General features: G+C 34.4%; 1 pseudogene; it reads right to left on the bottom strand.

Annotated features, from left to right (window-relative positions):
* Positions 1 to 3,879: 3,879 nt before the first annotated feature.
* LOC107006842 lies at positions 3,880 to 4,849 on the bottom strand (annotated as a pseudogene).
* Between the last annotated feature and the right edge of the window lie 12,382 nt (positions 4,850 to 17,231).

Raw genomic sequence — 17,231 nt, 5'->3', positions numbered from 1 at the left:
TAAGTAGATGGTATTATTCTTGAATATTTACTCACGTATGACTTATGTATAAATACGTAGGTTTGGGCACGGGAACCCAAATCTTGAATCATTTGGATATCATTTATATTTTTCATTGATTTTATTTCTAATATTCATAACATTAGAACTCTAAATTGAATCTCAACACTTTCATGACAAAATTAATTTTCTATTTTAATTAGAATTCTAAATTAAATCTCAATCATTTACATGAAAGAGTAATTTTCTATTTTAATTAGAATTCTAATTTAAATCTCAATATTTACATGAAAGAAGTAATTTTCTACTTTAATTAGAATTCTAATTTAAATCTCAATATTTACATGAAAGAATTAATTTTCTATTTTAATTAGAATTCTAATTTAAATCATTTTTTTTATTTTTGAATTAAATTCGCTTGAATAGGGAGTTTGTGGGTTCGAACCTCCACACCCCCTTATTTTTCAGTTAATTTTGCTGAGGAGGAGGCTGTGAGGTGGTGGGTTCGAACCCCCACAGCCCCTCTTTCTTTAATTTATTTAAATGGGGTGACTGCAGTGATGTTGTGGGATCGAATTCCCCACAGCCTCATTTTTTTTTAAGTTTTGCCTACTCTTCTGCCTTGAGGTCGTGGAATCGATTCCCACGCCTCGCGTTTCTATTTTTTTATCTCGCAAACTGGGGGTCGTGGGTTCGATTCCCGCCCCCAGCCCCCCTTTTCCTTTCCTTTTTCGCGAACTGGGCGTCGTGGGTTCGATCCCCTTCCCCAGCCCCCATTTTCTTTTATTTTCTTGCGTAACAGGGCCAAGGGTTCGATTCCCCCCAGCCTCGCTTCCTTTCATTTTTTTTTGAATTTCACTGGCCTCCAACCCCAGTTCGAATCCCCCTTAACGCGTTCTTTTTTTTTTCCAGTCATCTTAACCTGTGAGGTCTTGGGTTCAATTCCCATTGACCTCACTTATTTAATATTCTTTTTAAAAACCCATATTTCAACCTTTTCATAGATTACTCAAATATCTAAATTTCTTGTCATTATTCAACTCACTTTTAGTCAAATTGTTCATAAGTTTAATTGGCTAAAAGATGGTTATTCAATTCACTATACATCATCATAATGAACATCACATTGTACACCCATTACACACATAAAATACACAATAAATACACAACTTATAAACCCCCAAAACAGTGACTAAAACACTGCCCTATACACGCATATACATTAACTTTTCCGATCATATTTTGATGATCATTATCGTTATTTCCCGCATATAAACACATTCGTATATAATTTAAACACATCATTCATGCAAAAATCTAGCAGCACAACATACCCATCCTACAAATTCGTTAGGGAGCTAAGGACAATGACATACGAAGGGGAACAACCTTAGTTTCAAGAGTTTAAGAAACGTTCGAAAGAAAGTACTCTTGGAGAAAGAATTCCATGAGAGAAACCCATACCTTTATTGATGTTCAAACGAAGAATTTTCTGCCCAAAACTCCCTCCAAAAATCAGTCCAAGTTACCTCAACGTCAACACCACTCAACGAACAACTTCTCTTCGCATTAATGTTTTTGGTTGTTTTTTTTTAAAATAAAATTTCATGTGAGTTCTTCAAGTGTGTTGATGTATTCTTTGGTTTTTGTTGTCCTTCGCAGAATAACGTGAGAAAGATGGAGAACGTGAGAGAGAGAGTTAAGAAGCGTGAGAGAGAGAAATATTAGGATTAGGAGACTAAATTCAAGACTTAGTCAAATAGAATTTAAATTAAATTAATAGAAATCTGGTTTATTTTAATTATTACATGAAAGGACCATTATGCCCTTAAAATTTCAGAATTTTAATTAATAATTAAATCACCTTAAGTACCTATTTATTTGATTTATTTTTCTCTTTTTTTTTGGATCGTTACACTAAATGTATTCTTCAAAAATTCAAAATGATGGATTGCAGGTCTGTGGACATACCATTAGCACCAAATGAGAAGTTTAGAAAATATGATGGAGAAAAGAAAGTTAATAGCTCACTTTATAGGAGTTTGATTGGAAGTTTGCTATATCTTACTTCAACAAGGCCAGATAATTTGCTGCTAGTTTATTATCCAGATTCATGCAAGAACCAAGTCAAGTGCATTTTGGAGCTTCAAAGCGTGTTCTACGCTACTTGCAAGGAACAATGGATTATGGGATAATGTACAAATTTGGTGGGGATTTGAACTTTATTAGTTATTCTGATAGTGATTGGGCTGGAAGTATAGATGACATGAAGAGTACTTCTGGTTATGCTTTCTTATTTGGATCAAGTATTTGTTCTTGGTTATCGAAAAAGCAAAGTGTTGTTGCTCAATCCACTGCCGAAGCAGAATATATTTCAACATCCAAGGCTACTTCTCAAGCTATTGCCGAAGAAAAATATGTTTCAACATCCAAGGCTACTTCTCAAGCTATTTGGCTTAGGAAAATATTTGAAGACATTAGTGAAAAACAAAAAAAAAAGGATTGTTCTGTATTGTGATAACAAATCAACAATTGCAATTTCCAAGAATCCAGTCAGCCATGAAAGATCAAAGCATATTTCCATCAAGTATCATTTTATCCGAGAAGCACAAGAGAAAGGCAAAATTCAGTTGCATTATTGTCAGACACGAGAACAACTTGCTTACATCTTAACCAAAGCATTTCCTAGAGAAAAATTTTGCTATCTTCGAGAATGCATTGGAGTTATCAAGCAAATGCATTAAGGGGGAGTGTTGCAATTAATGCATCAATAATTAGTATTCCGAAATTGTCTCTTAGTTTTTCAAGAAGTCTCTTTAGAATTTCATAATATATGTATCTAGTAAATTGTGATACATGTATTTAGTTATTTGTGAAAGAATTTTTGTTTTCTATTTTGAGTAGTATAAATAGTGATGTAGTTGATGATTGTAATCATCTCAAGTGTCCTTAAGTATGCTATAATAAACTTGAGCATTTTCTAAAGATATTATTTTTCCTTCCATATTTCCTACAAAGTAGTGATGGTGACAGGGGCGTCATCGGCTAGAATTCTGTCTTAACTTGGTGAAAGTCGGATGCAGGATCATTGCTGCAGCCCGTCGTGTTGACAGGCTGACATCCTTATGCCACGAGATTAATAATTTGGACGGTCTGGCCCAGTGTGCACTCGCCGACAAGCTCGACATCACTGCTGATGGTGCTACTATTGCAGCTGCTGTAAAGTTAGCTTGGGACACGTTCGGACACATTGATGCCTTGGTTAACAATGCAGGCATTAATGGTAATCTGAATATTTATTAGCCTTGGCATATACACTTCATCGTGCTCAAGGGAACTACTGTTGGAGTGGTGACGATGATGAGTATATTTCCATGAGAAGTATGGTGTTAACAGTGAAGAGTGGAAGATAAGAATAGTCATTTTTTGTCCTACGTGGAATCCTAGATGTCATTTTTTGTTCTACATGGTGTCCTGCGTGTATTGTGTCATATAGGACTCATGTATTTACTTGTTCAACTTTATACAATAGTTTGAGTGTCTACTTGTGCATATCCAAAGTTGAAGGACATAAACATAATGAAGCCAAGTTAAAGGGCACATTTATGTATTATGCCTAATTGGAATATATCTATGAGTATCTACTGAGAATTTCTTCATTACATCATGTGTGAAGAGAACATTGGATCTAAGTCAACTCCAATATATAACTCATAAATGAGAGAATTGTCTGAAATCATGTAAAGAGACACTATGACCCATATTTCCCTCAACCAATATGGAACTTATGTTAACAGCCTTAAGATACATTTGCTTTGAGAATTGTAAAAAAGAAATACATGTCGACAAATTCAATGTTTTCATATCTTACGAGCTAATTTAGAGTGATGAGAAAATTGGAACACCTGTTAAGGTTGTTCCAGCATCAACAGTGAATACATTGCCCGATATATATTCTGAAGAATCATGGATTAAGTACCCAACGGTTGATGTTAAAGCCGGATATGTCGTTCCAAGAGTTCTTAGAGGAATGGTCCTTACAGTAACATTATTGAACCATTCTTTTTCCATAAGAGTCTTTGTTATCTCGAATTTGAAAATTCGTGGTGATATTGAGTTCACTCTGAAATTGTCTACTTCCAACTCAAGGGCCATCATTTGCCATTCAATTACTTGAATTATTAACTTAACATAACATCGAAGAAAACAATGGAACATCTCTAGCTAGAGCTACCTTAGTGACCATGTCAAGAGCCATCTTCGAAGAAGCATAAGCAAGACCCCCGGATATTAGTACTCTATTTAAACCAGAAATTGAAGGGATATTAATAACAGAGCTTCCACCCTGTTTAGAATCACGCATATGTCTACACACATATTTTGACACCAACCATGCCCCTCTTAGATTCGTCTTATAGGTATGTTCCCATTCCTCTTCTGGAAAATCCAGTGAATTGTACACATTACCTACGTAAATATATTAAATACAACCAAAAAAGAAGTTAGAATGAACTTTGTAATAAATTAATAAATTTTTAGATTACCTCTTAGGCCTGCGTTGTTAATCAAGACATTGATACGTCCGAAGGCATCCCAAGCTCTTTATACAACAGCCTCAATAGTAGCACTATCAGCAGTGATATCAAGCTGGACAGCGATTGCACACCGAGCCAGGCCCTCTGAATTTTTAGTCTGGTTGCAGGAGAGTTTTCAGACTGTCAACACGACGAGTGGAAGCAATGATCCTGCAAACGGTTTTTGCCGAGTCGAGACAAAACTCTAGCCCAATTCCGGAGGAGGACCCGGTCACCATCACTACTTTTCCTATTAGGTCTTTCCATGGCTCCATAGAAAAACACTTGTGGTATTATGCAATAGCTAATATAAGTAGTCTATCTCTCTCTTCTCTTCTCTCTATGTCTTGTGAGATTTATGAAGAGCCTACTTATATGCCTTTATATTTTCAACAAAAGTAACCAGAAGTCTTGGGTTCGAACCTTGAAAAAAAAAATTCCTAGTGGTGTGGAGGATCACTACCTTCTTCTATGTGACAAGAATCTGAATTAGTTTGAAATAAGTACTAAGCCTTAATTTTAATGATGAAAAAATGGAATCTAAAGCTAGCACGAGAGACTAATAGTTTGACAGCCATAAATATTGCCGCTAAAAGAATAATATATTGCCACTAAATGTCTCTTTTGTTGTGGTAGTATGCATTGGATTCCAGTTTTTTCATTATTAAAACTGTCAGCTTGTTTGATTATTGATAATCACATGAAGTACTGATCATGACTCATGAAATAATTAAATCCTATTTTTGTTATTATAACTTGACTTCTTGAATTTTCAATTCACTTTTGCATAGTTTATTGCCTGCCTTCCAATAATGATGCTTATTATAAAGCTAAGAGATTATAAAATACTTCTATAGGTATTACTCCCTTAGTCCCTCACTTTTATGTATTGCAACCTTTTCCTTCCATAAATTCAAGTGAAGCATCAACTCCGATCTTGAATTTCCCAATGATTAATTTCTCAAATGATCACTCAGCTAACAGTTTTTATCTCAAAAAGTCGCTCAACCATTTTCATTTCACTTAAATATTGTTATTTCACCTAAATAGTATCTTTGCCTTCCATTTTCTCTTCTATGTTATGGCAACATAACTAATACATCAAATAATTGAATCGCAGATTATGTCACTTGAATGGGGAGTAGATAATATCAAAGTGAACTCAATACCACCAGGAATTTTCAACTCGATCTGCGATGACAAAGAGTTATGGAAAATGAATGGTTACTTTAAGAACCACTCCTCTAAGAACTCTTACTTGAGAATGTTTACATTGTTAACGCTGGAGCTACCTTAGCAACTATTCCGCAATTTTCTCATCACTCTAAAATTAGCTCATAACGATGTAGAATCAAGAAATATACAATATGATTAAGAAATCGATATGTATGTTGGAGGAAAATGTTTGTAGGGAAATGAGAATAGTAGAGGTGACTTTTCTATTGTAAAACAAAGAAAAGTGACTTTCTAAGTACATTAGTTGAATGACTATGAAAAATTAACTCTAAAAATCCGTCAACATGGCTACATTTCAACTGAACAGAACATCTTTGTGAACTGACTCAAAGGTGAAGTACTGAAGTAAGTATTTTATTGTGTATGAACAGTTGAAAAATATCCAGAAAACAAAAAACCACACCATATCTAGAATAACTAGCCAAGAAACATGGTCACACCAAGGACTAGCTAGTACTTGAAATCGTTGCCTTGTCTGCAGATACAGTGGAGAAGTTCCTCAACACGTAAGCCTCATAACGAGACTGGTCAGGATATTCGCGAAAATTGTGCACTCTGCACCTTTGACTAACTATATGATTCAAGGACAATAATAATACAGTCTATCAAAATATTGTATTTTGTTAGCGGAAACGTGGAATTAAAGAACAAGGAAGGACAAAAATATTTAACGTGATTCGAATCAAAATGATCCTCCGTCCACCAAAGAACAACTGCACCAATATTTATTTCACTCTATAAAGAAAACAAGTGAAATACTACAAGAAAGAGAAAAACAAATGCCTTATAAGGTGAGAAGGCAAGTGACAGGATGACTTGAAAACGAAGTAAGAGCCACCTATCTATAGGAATAAAGTCATCCTATTGATGTCATTCATGACATCACTATGTGTCAAAAATGTCAAGGTTAAGAATATGAAACCATTTTATGGTTTGCCTAAATTTCACCTACCAAGATACTATATTTGACTTTTATTTTGTACTAATTATCTTCCTACCAAATATTCATGTTAATTCATCTTCCATTAGTTTGATTCCATAAGAACCAAACCAAATCTTTCAATCTCCACCTTGGTTTGTGTTCCGTGCATGCGTATAAACAACTCCGGCCAAAACTTATAGGCTTACAGAGCAATCCCGTTGTAAGAAACAAGAAGAATCAAACCTTTGTTGAACATACTAGCTCCACTTAGCAGTTGTTCCCCCAGAGTTGTATCACTTGATGCATACTCCCGTCAAGTCCTTGTAGTGTGCAAACTTGGCAAGCGAGACTATTTTGGTCAACATGTCTGCAATGTTATCCTCTGTGATAACCTTCTCAACATTGATAGCTCCCTCTTCTACGACATCTCGAATAAAATGAAATCTGACATCAATGTGTTTGGTGCGCTCATGAAATCTTTTATTTTTAATCAAATGAATAGCACTTTGACTATCACATCTTAGAATCGGTTCAGACTGAACCGAACTCAATTCTGCCACCAAACCTTTCAACCAAATAGCTTTCACTGCCTCCGTTGCTGCCATATATTCTGCCTCAATTGTAGACAAAGCGACAATAGACTGTAAAATCGATTTCCAACTAACGGCACTGCCAACGAGAGTAAAGATGTATCTAGTAGTGGACCTCTTTCGATCAAGATCCCCTGCATAGTCAGAATCTACATAACCGAGAATTGAAATACCTTCACTTTTACGAAAGGTTAGGCCAACATCAAGAGCTCCTTTGAGATATCTCAATATCCACTTGAGAGCTTCCCAGTGCCTTTTTCCTGGATTTTCCATGTACCTGCTTACCACACTTACATATTGAGAAATATCTGGACGTGTGCACACCATAGCATACACTATTCTACCAACTGCCCTCGCATAAGGAACCTTGGACATATTCTCCACCTCATCCATAGACTAAGGCTTTTGTAACTCTGAAAGCTTGATATGAGAAGCTAACAGTGTACTTACAGGCTTTCTCATATGCATATTGAATCTTTCAAGAACTTTTTTGATGTATCTCTTCTGAGAAAGATGTACAACACCATTTTCTCTTGAAATCTCCATTCCAAGGATTTTCTTTGCAACTCCCAAATCCTTCATATCAAATTCCTTGATCAACAGTTTCTTTAAAATATTTATATCTATGATGTTGTTAGCAGCAATAAGCATATCATCAACATACAACAATAGATAAATCATAGAATTACCAGACATCTTCTTGTGATACGCACAGCTATCAAATGCACTCCTCAAAAAATCCATGTGTAGTCATAAATGCATCAAATCTTTTGAACCACTGTCTAGAGGATTGCTTCAAACCATACAAAGACTTCTTCAGTTGGCATACATGGTCTTCTTTTCCTTCAGCTATGAAACCTTCAGGCTGATACATATAGATTATCTCTTCTAGATCACCATGTAAGAAAGTAGTTTTGACATCAAGTTGTTGAAGATCTAAATCAAATTGTGCAACCAATGCTAATAGCACGCAAATGGAGCTATGTTTCACTACTGGAGAGAAGATATCATTGTAGTCAATTCCCTCCTTCTGACTGAAACCCTTTGCAACCGATCTCGCCTTGAATCTAGCATCTTTCACTTTTGGAATACCTTCTTTCTTTCTTTAGACCAATTTGCATCCAATTGTCCTCATCCCCCTTAGCCTTTTAACTAAGACCCATGTCTCATTTTTTTTGAAGAGACTCCATCTCTTCCATCATGACTAACTGCCATTGTGCAGCATCTTTGCAAGAAGTTGCTTCAACATACGAAGAGGGATTGAGATCCTTAATCTCTTCTTCTACATCTACGAACACAGGTGCAATAAGATTTTCTTGCTCTATAAGACGTTCCGATTTCTGTATCTGTCTTTTGTCCCTTCCCTTCGCAATTGTGTATGGCTCATTAGAAGCAAGTTCTTCAAGATCTGCATCATTTGACTAATCAATTTCAGTCTCTTGATCCCGTTCCTTAGTAAGCTCCACCAGTAGCTCCACCTGATCGTTCTCATTTCTTGATAACTCCACAAAAAATTTAAGAGGATCAACAATAGAGGATTCATCAAAGGTAACATCTCTACTAACTAAAAATTTGAGTAAAGACAAAAACCATAGTTTGTACCCTTTTACTCCATCTACATACCCTACAAATATGGCCTTTTTAGCCCTTGGTTCAAGTTTTCCTTCATTAACATGATAATAAGCTGGACACCCAAATATTCGCAAGGATGAATAGTTAGAGGGTTCACCTGACTAGACCTCATTCGGAGTCTTAAAGTCAATCGCTGATGCTGGAGATCGATTGACAATATGAGAAGCAGTATGAACTGCTTCAGACCAAAATACTCTGGACATCTTGGCTTTTAAGAGCATACAACGAGCCTTCTCAGGAAGAGTTCTGTTCATTCTTTTGGCAACTCCATTCTGCTATGATGTGTGCCTGGCCATCATATGTCTTGCGATCCCATGAACCTTGCAGAAATCATTAAACTCTTCATTGCAAAACTCCAAGCCATTGTCTGTGCGAAGATACTTGATTTTTCTCTCAATTTAATTTTCAACCAAAATCTTCCACTCTTTAAATGCTTCAAAATCATTACTTTTTTCCTTCAGGAGATGCACCCAAATCTTTCGTGAAAAATCATCAATGAATGTGAGAAGATACCTCTTTCCTCCCTTCGATGGAAGCTTAGAGGGACCCCATAAATCTGAATAGATCTAGTCTAGCACCCCTCCATTCTTGTGCTTGCCAGTGCTAAAGCTGACCTTTTTCTGCTTCCCTAAGACGTTGTTTTCACAAAATTCAAGTGTTCTGATCTTCTCACCATTCAAAAGGTTGCGGTTACTCAACATCTCCAATATTCATGCGCTCATATGGCCTAGTATCATGTGCCATAATTTTGCCTTGTCATCATTAGATAATTGCATTATAGATGCATTTACTGAGCTAATAATGGTACTTCCCGCAAGTCTGTAAAGGCCATCCTCCAGCTTGGCCTTCAATATGACTAAAGATCCATTAGTCACTTTCACAAATCCTCCGTCACTCATGTATTTATAGACTTGTTTATCCAAAGTACCCAGGGAGATCAGATTCTTCTTCAGACCAGAAACATAACGGACTTCTGTAATAGTCCTCACGATTCCATCATGACAGCGAACATGAATTGAACCAATGCTAACTATTTTACAAGTTGCATTGTTGCCCATTAATATAGTTCCTCTGCTTGTTTCATAGCTGCTGAACCAATCTTTTCGGAATGTCATATGCAGAGTATAGCCAGAGTCGAAGACCCATTTGTTGTCATAGACTCCACTATTGCATGATTTTGTTAGTACATAATCATCATCATTATCATGTACTTGCTCAACAATGGATGCACTCACCATTTCTGTGGACTTCAACATAGGACAATCTCGTTCAAAGTGCCCCTTCTTTTAACAGCCCCAACACTCCGCATCTTTTTTGTTCACATGTGACTTTGATCTATAATTCAATTTGCTCCTTCCCTATTGGATAGTACAAAGCTCTTAGAAAGAGTCCACTAGCTTCGTCACTTTTGTCTCCTTCAAAAAGCATTCGCATATCATAAAAGTTAAGTGCTTGCCGCACTTGCTCGAGTTTGATAGGTTGTTTGCTATACATCATTGAATTCTCAATATCACGATATTTTGAAGTCAATAAAAATAGCAAAGAATATGCAAGCGTTTCCTCGTCCTTTTTAATTCCAGTAGTTTGTAAGTCCATCACAAGTTTATTGAACGCGTCTAGATGGTCTTGCAACAAAGTAACCAAATCCATCTTAAATGTATGAAGACGCCGTTGTAACAACATCCTTGTTGTCAGTGACTAGTCCTGGTAAAGCCCTTCCAGCTTTTCCCATAACTCTTTGGCCGTCTCTTCGGTACTTGTACTCACTTCACAAAGTACGTTAGGTGCAAGGGAAGGTTGGATTGCACTCCATGCATCTTCTTCTATCCTTTTCCTTTTCGGAATTCGATATCTTATCGGTATACTTTTCGTCAATAGCATGGATTGAACCTTCCCTCCGCAGTGACGCCATCATCTGGATTTTCCAGATATTGAAATTGTTGCGCCCACTAAATCTATCAATTTCAAATTTCATGGAACTCATCTTTACTTGTTCTTCCTTTTCTAACTACAATGTATTTGGAACTACAGAAAAACAAAGTAATTCTTTTCTGATGTGGAAGTTCAGACTGTGTTGCAATCACAAGCATACATAGATAGAACCTTGGCTCTGATACCAATTGTTAGCGGAAACATGAAACTAAAGAACAAGGAAGAACAACAATATTTAACGTGGTTTGAATCAAAATGGTCCTATGTCCACCAAAGAACAAGTGCACCAATATTTATTTCACTCTACAGAGAATACAAGTGAAATACTACAAGAGAGAGAACAACAAATATCGTAGAAGGTGAGAAGGCAAGTGAGAGGATGATTTGAAAATGAATTAAGAGCCACCTATTTGTAGGAATAAATTCATCCTATTGATGTCATCCATGACATCACTATGTGTCAAAAATTTCAAGGTTAAGAATATGAAACCATTTTATGGTTTGCCTAAATTTCACCTACCAAGATACTATCTTTGACTTTTATTTTGTACTAATTATCTTCCTACCAAATATTCATGTCAATTCATCTTCCATTTAGTTTGATTCCATAAGAACCAAACCAACTCTTTCATATTTCAACCACATAATGTAATACAAATACAATACGATATGAAAATGGTACATAAATAGAATGATAGGAAACAACAATCCTAACAAATTATAAACAGACCTCAGTTTAAAATAATTATTGTGACTCATCTTATCTAAATTGATTTTTAATTTATCTCGTTTTTATACCAAACAATACCTCTATCTTAAGATCTTGCATCCTTTTCGACATAGGGTGCATTCCTTATATTACCTCCATATTGCCTTATAAAAAGGGGGTACTATCAATTAATTGGTAGTATTCTCATAGTAATGACTTGATAGCTCTGGTTGCCTCGAGTGCGTGGTAATGAGGAATCGTTGAGAATAGATGATGCAAGACGTGAGTATCCGGAATGTGGTGGAAGACCTTATTTAGTACACCAAAGTGTCTGTCTACCGTAGCTAGAGCTCCTCTTAGCTAATCCCACTATGATGAATCATAATGTGGCACGAAAGAGTATGGTTCAAGAGAGTGATTAACACTATGAAGATGTTCATAATTTGGAGGGGCACTACATAGATACATACAAGTCAAGTTAGCCCTTGTGCCAAAGCAATGCGATACAACACATAAGTAGTTGCAATCACACTTGCATCTGAAATATAGATATGTAACCCCTCGCGATCATAATAAGTCGGTAAATATGGACGATAGTGAAGATAATGTATTTTTAAATTTAATTATTTGATAAACTTATTTGTTTGAGCTTGAAATGTCTAAGAAGATAATTCAATGAATTGAAAACAAACTTAAAAAGTCAATGTTAAAACATGATTAATTAAATTGAAATAAATTAGATAAATTAAGAAGTAGAAAGCAACTGCAAATTAAGGTTGAGTTATGCATTGAGGTTGTTGAGGTCATTCATTCATGTCTACTTTTCAACATGAACCCTATAAATCGAGTATTCTTGAGAGGAGTAGCATCCTTGAGTTATAAGTTCTTGAATTCTGAGTATTGAGTTTTCTATATTGTTATTGAGATCCTTGAGCTTATTCATTCATGTCTATATTACAGCATGAACCCTATTTCGAGTTATAAATCTTTTAAAGCTAATATTTGTGTGTTAAACTGATTTCTTTTGGAATGTTTAAAGAGACATTGAGTAAAGTTTAAGGGAACTGAGTATTTCCAAATGTTTCATTTTTACATAAAGAAAGAGTATTATTTGAGAACAAAGTAACTTTGATTTCTGAAAGAGTTTATGAGTTCATAGATACTTCATAGCATTAAGCTCTTTTAAGAGGATAGTTTGAGAAACTATCTCAAACCATAGAAAGAGCATGTTTTATACATTTGAGCACTTGCATATTCATTTGGAGTAGCATTAGCACAGATATAAAGATGAGTTCAGGCAACTCACATTCCTCATAAACCATGTAACCAACATGGGTAAATGATCATAATTTTTAGATGAATTGTTAATGTCTTCAGGCATAACATAGTGGATCCACTTAGTTGAGGTGTTCTATACCCACGACAAGATATAGGATAATTCTTGTAGCGTAGGTGAGATGTTATATCATCACATAGTTCATATTGATGGTTGTTGGTTAGAGAATCTCCCAAATAAAAGTCAAAGAGTATTTTTATTGTATTTTTATATACATTTTTGAGTTGATATTTGTCATTTTTGAAGAAATCTTTTGCTACTGTTTTGTACTCACTACCACTAGTCAATATTACAAACATCCCCACCAATCAACATTACCATAACAATCATTAATAAATATTGACAATCATTATTATATATTATCATTTACCCTCTTCATTTATCACTATCATCAAAGTATCAATAACACTAGTAACTATTATCGTCACTTATATTTTCAGTCACAATTACCACAAGCTACTATCTGCAACTATTAACCATGATCATCCTCAATGTACACTCGTAACTACCAGTACTAGTCATCACCATTATCAAACACTAATACTTTGTAGATATAATATCAAGCGATTTCTCATTCTATTGTCGATACGTGCTACATGTACCTTACGATGGAGGATGTCATTTTTAATCTTACCTAATTTTGTATGATTGTACATCCAACATTTATTTCTCTAAAATATTCATCTCATTAAAATATATTGAGCTATATTGATACTGTTATGTGAATTTACCTTTCGCTTTGGTCTTTGGTAGATATATTCTTTTAATTACATAACACCTCGATAACTTCTCTATTCTAAGCATTCACTTATAAATTGTACGAGTAACATTTTTATCAATTATTCCATTCTCTTAAAATAATGAACCGAGATCTCAATTGTCTGCATTTTAAGATTGAATTTGATCAATTTCCAACTTAATTTGCTCTTCTCGTGCTAACCAAACTTGCAATGCATATATTCCGTGGTACTTGTAGTTTTCATGATTATATTTTCTTATTCTCTAAAGTGATTCTTATAGTTTAAGTTTTTGATGGACTCCTTAACCGCCACAAATTATAATGACTCGTGGCATTTACAGAACTTCACAATTTGATACTATTTGTGGGGTTATCACAAACCTCGACTATAAAACTACCACAAATTATAACGAATTGTCTCATTTTCAAAGCTTCACAATTTTTGATGCAATTTATGAAGGCTATCACAAACCTTGACAATAAAATTGTCACAAAATAAATTTTATAACGTGGGCTAAAATAAATGCGACAAAATGATCTTAAAGTGGATTTTTTAACACCCCCCACAAATAAACCTTTGCAATTTAGGTCTCATTTGTTTCCATTAAGATTGAGACGTCTGAATCTGAATACACATCTTGATATTAAGATATGCATTAAGATCTAGATGTGTAAATCTTAATAAACATCTGAATATTTTGATCATGTTGTCTCTGAATCATAAACTAGATTATTGAGACTTTTTGTTTTCAATATCTGAATGTACATATGAAATTAAATTTTATATCAATAAAATATTATAAACCTCATTTTAGTAAAACAGTTTTTTTATATATAGAAAATAATATTTTGAACATTTTTATCCTAACAAGGTAATATGATTTATCTATTAAGAATTTAACATTATGTTGCATCATTAATATGACTATTCTTTGCACTCAAAAACATTGAGAATCTAATCTAGTGCAATTTAAAATTATTTGTATAGAGTAGTAATATAATATTTATGAAAATATTTTATTTCATAATGGACATTTGTTATTGTTATCGATCAAATAATTAATACTTTTTTATTTTTTAAATCATTCTAAATATTATATAATGTGAGTGCTTATTAATTCAAAGTTCTGTCGTTATAGAAAAGCCAACAGGGGGAAAATTTTAGGCCAAAATTTTTTTTCGTAGTAATTGGAATTTTCCCAATCTAATCCATATTTGGACGAAATTGTAGTCATTAAGGTGTAGGAAAATCTGGTAACAATTGAGTGAACCATTTATTATTTTGATTGCATGTGTAGTTAGATAATTCATTAATGAATTCGTATAACTTTACAGAATTGAATTCGAGCGTATAGAACTCCTGGAATCGATCTTAGCGTAAAGAGTATTTTTTGAACGTATGTGTTAGAGGTGTGTTGTGAAATGGGGATTTGGAAATTCTTTATGTTGCTCATTGGTTCGGAAATCCTGTTGTGGCGAGCGTTTCTGCCGTTATGGCGAGCGGATGAGTGTTGCTGTGGCGGGCAGGACGCGAATTAAAATCGTTTATAAACCCCTAAACGACCTCATTATGCACTTTTAGATCTAAGAAACGACCCCAGACGATTTCTATTTGTTTTTCAACATTCTTGAAGCTAAATGTAAGCTTTTCACTCTCCGAATCCATTCTTCAACTAGTAGAATGTAATAGAATGGGTTAATATGGATGGGGAAGGGTTTTGAAATGCATTATATGGTATAAACAACCCTATATTAGATACTAGGGATCATGGGTATGATCTAGGGTTCATAGAATTATTATAGCTTCATGTAATGAGTGATTGTTTATTGATTCTTATATTGTATTTATTGTTTATAGACCAAGAAAAGCGGAACGAATCCTGAAAGGGAAGGATCAAGTTTCTTAAGGTTTCAAGTTTGTTTCTAGGTTGGTGATGATTGTAATTTCTTGATTGTGTGATATATGCATGCTCTTTGATTCATTGTGATACTTGTATATGTATGAATGTTGCAATATTGATCACACATGTTGTAAACGATATAGAGGAATGATTTTGCCATGAAATCATGATATAAATGTATGATCTTGATGATATACTTGTGATTGTGATTGTGGTGTGTGTTTGGGATCAGTTGTCACGTTCCTGTATAAATATGAGATCGGTTGCCACGTTCCGGAATAACTTTGGATCGGGTTTCCACGTGCCGGCATAATATTAGATCGGATTTCCACGTTCCAGCATAACTTTGAGATCAGATTGTCACATTCGGGCAAGCTAATGGTTTGGGTTTGGATTCCGTGAGAGAACCAATAATGTGATAAGCATGTGAAATGTATTGTTGAATTTCATGTTGATAATGTTGTAGACGATGATATATATGCATGTGATTAAAATGTTGTTTGACTTGTTTATATTGCACCAATGGGATAGATGTGTGATCCTACCAGTACACTTTGGTTGTGTAGTGATACTGCACTTGTTCTTATTTTTGTTGAGTATAGGGAATCGTCACGCGACTATTGACAGACCTCGCTTAGAAGATCAGTGATCATAGCTTCAAATCCATGGGTGAGCTAGCATCTTTCGGGCCATGAAATTCTCTTTAGTCTATGTTAACCAATTTGGACTTGGACAATTGCTTTAGCTAGTTGTTTAATTCATTAGACTGGGGTTGCATCCCTTCTTGTTTAAACTTGGTTGAGTTTTAGGAACATTGACTTTCAGATTCTAGGTATTTAAATTCCGCAATTATTTAGTTATTTAACTTGTTTTTGTAACTTAATTGTCTTAGTTTTGATTTAGTTTCTTATTTGGGTTGTAGTAGTGGTTCTCCCCTCGAAGGATTAGTATGGGTATCAATCACGACGGTCTGGAACGTGACAATTTATAAAAGTAAAAGATGTATATTAAGTTAGTAAGAATAAAAGAAATCAGTAAGTATGTAACTAACATTAATTATATAGGAAAAAAACTTTTATGAGTAGTTGTAAGGTAGTTAAATTAGGATAGGAGTCTTATTTTTTAGTGTGAATGGTGTTAAGAGTGTTACAAATTTGATTCATTCAGACCTATTAAAAGCCTTATAAGGAAATAAAACAAACAATATTAATGAATTGAATCTGAATAATTAAGATTCAGTCCTCAAAAAAAGACACACTAAATGAGGCGAATCTGATTGATCAAGATTCAGATCCCTTTTAAGTGCAAACAAATGAAGCCTTAACCCTTTTTTCTATGTAGTGAAGTGATTTTTTTCTTCTTATTTTTTTATTTTGCATATATTTGAAAGCGATGACAATTAGATCTGGTTTGTTGGAAGAAACAATCGTTCATCTAACCTCTTCATTTAACTAAATCTATTTTTTAACTTGTCCAAATTTTGACATTCTCCATAATCAGCCCATTATATATGTAATATTTATGCATGGTTAAAACAATTTTGTACGTATATATAGATGTTAAATCCCCTTTCACTTCGTGTGTTCACTTTTCAGATTTTGAACTCCCTTATTAAAAATTTTGATTTCGTCACTGTATATATGATTATATACAACAAATT

Source organism: Solanum pennellii, chromosome 12 (genome assembly GCF_001406875.1).
Source record: "Solanum pennellii chromosome 12, SPENNV200".
NCBI classification, from domain to species: domain Eukaryota; kingdom Viridiplantae; phylum Streptophyta; class Magnoliopsida; order Solanales; family Solanaceae; genus Solanum; species Solanum pennellii.
The sequence above is the reverse complement of the archived record's forward strand: the minus strand, read 5'-3'. Positions and strand labels throughout refer to the sequence as shown.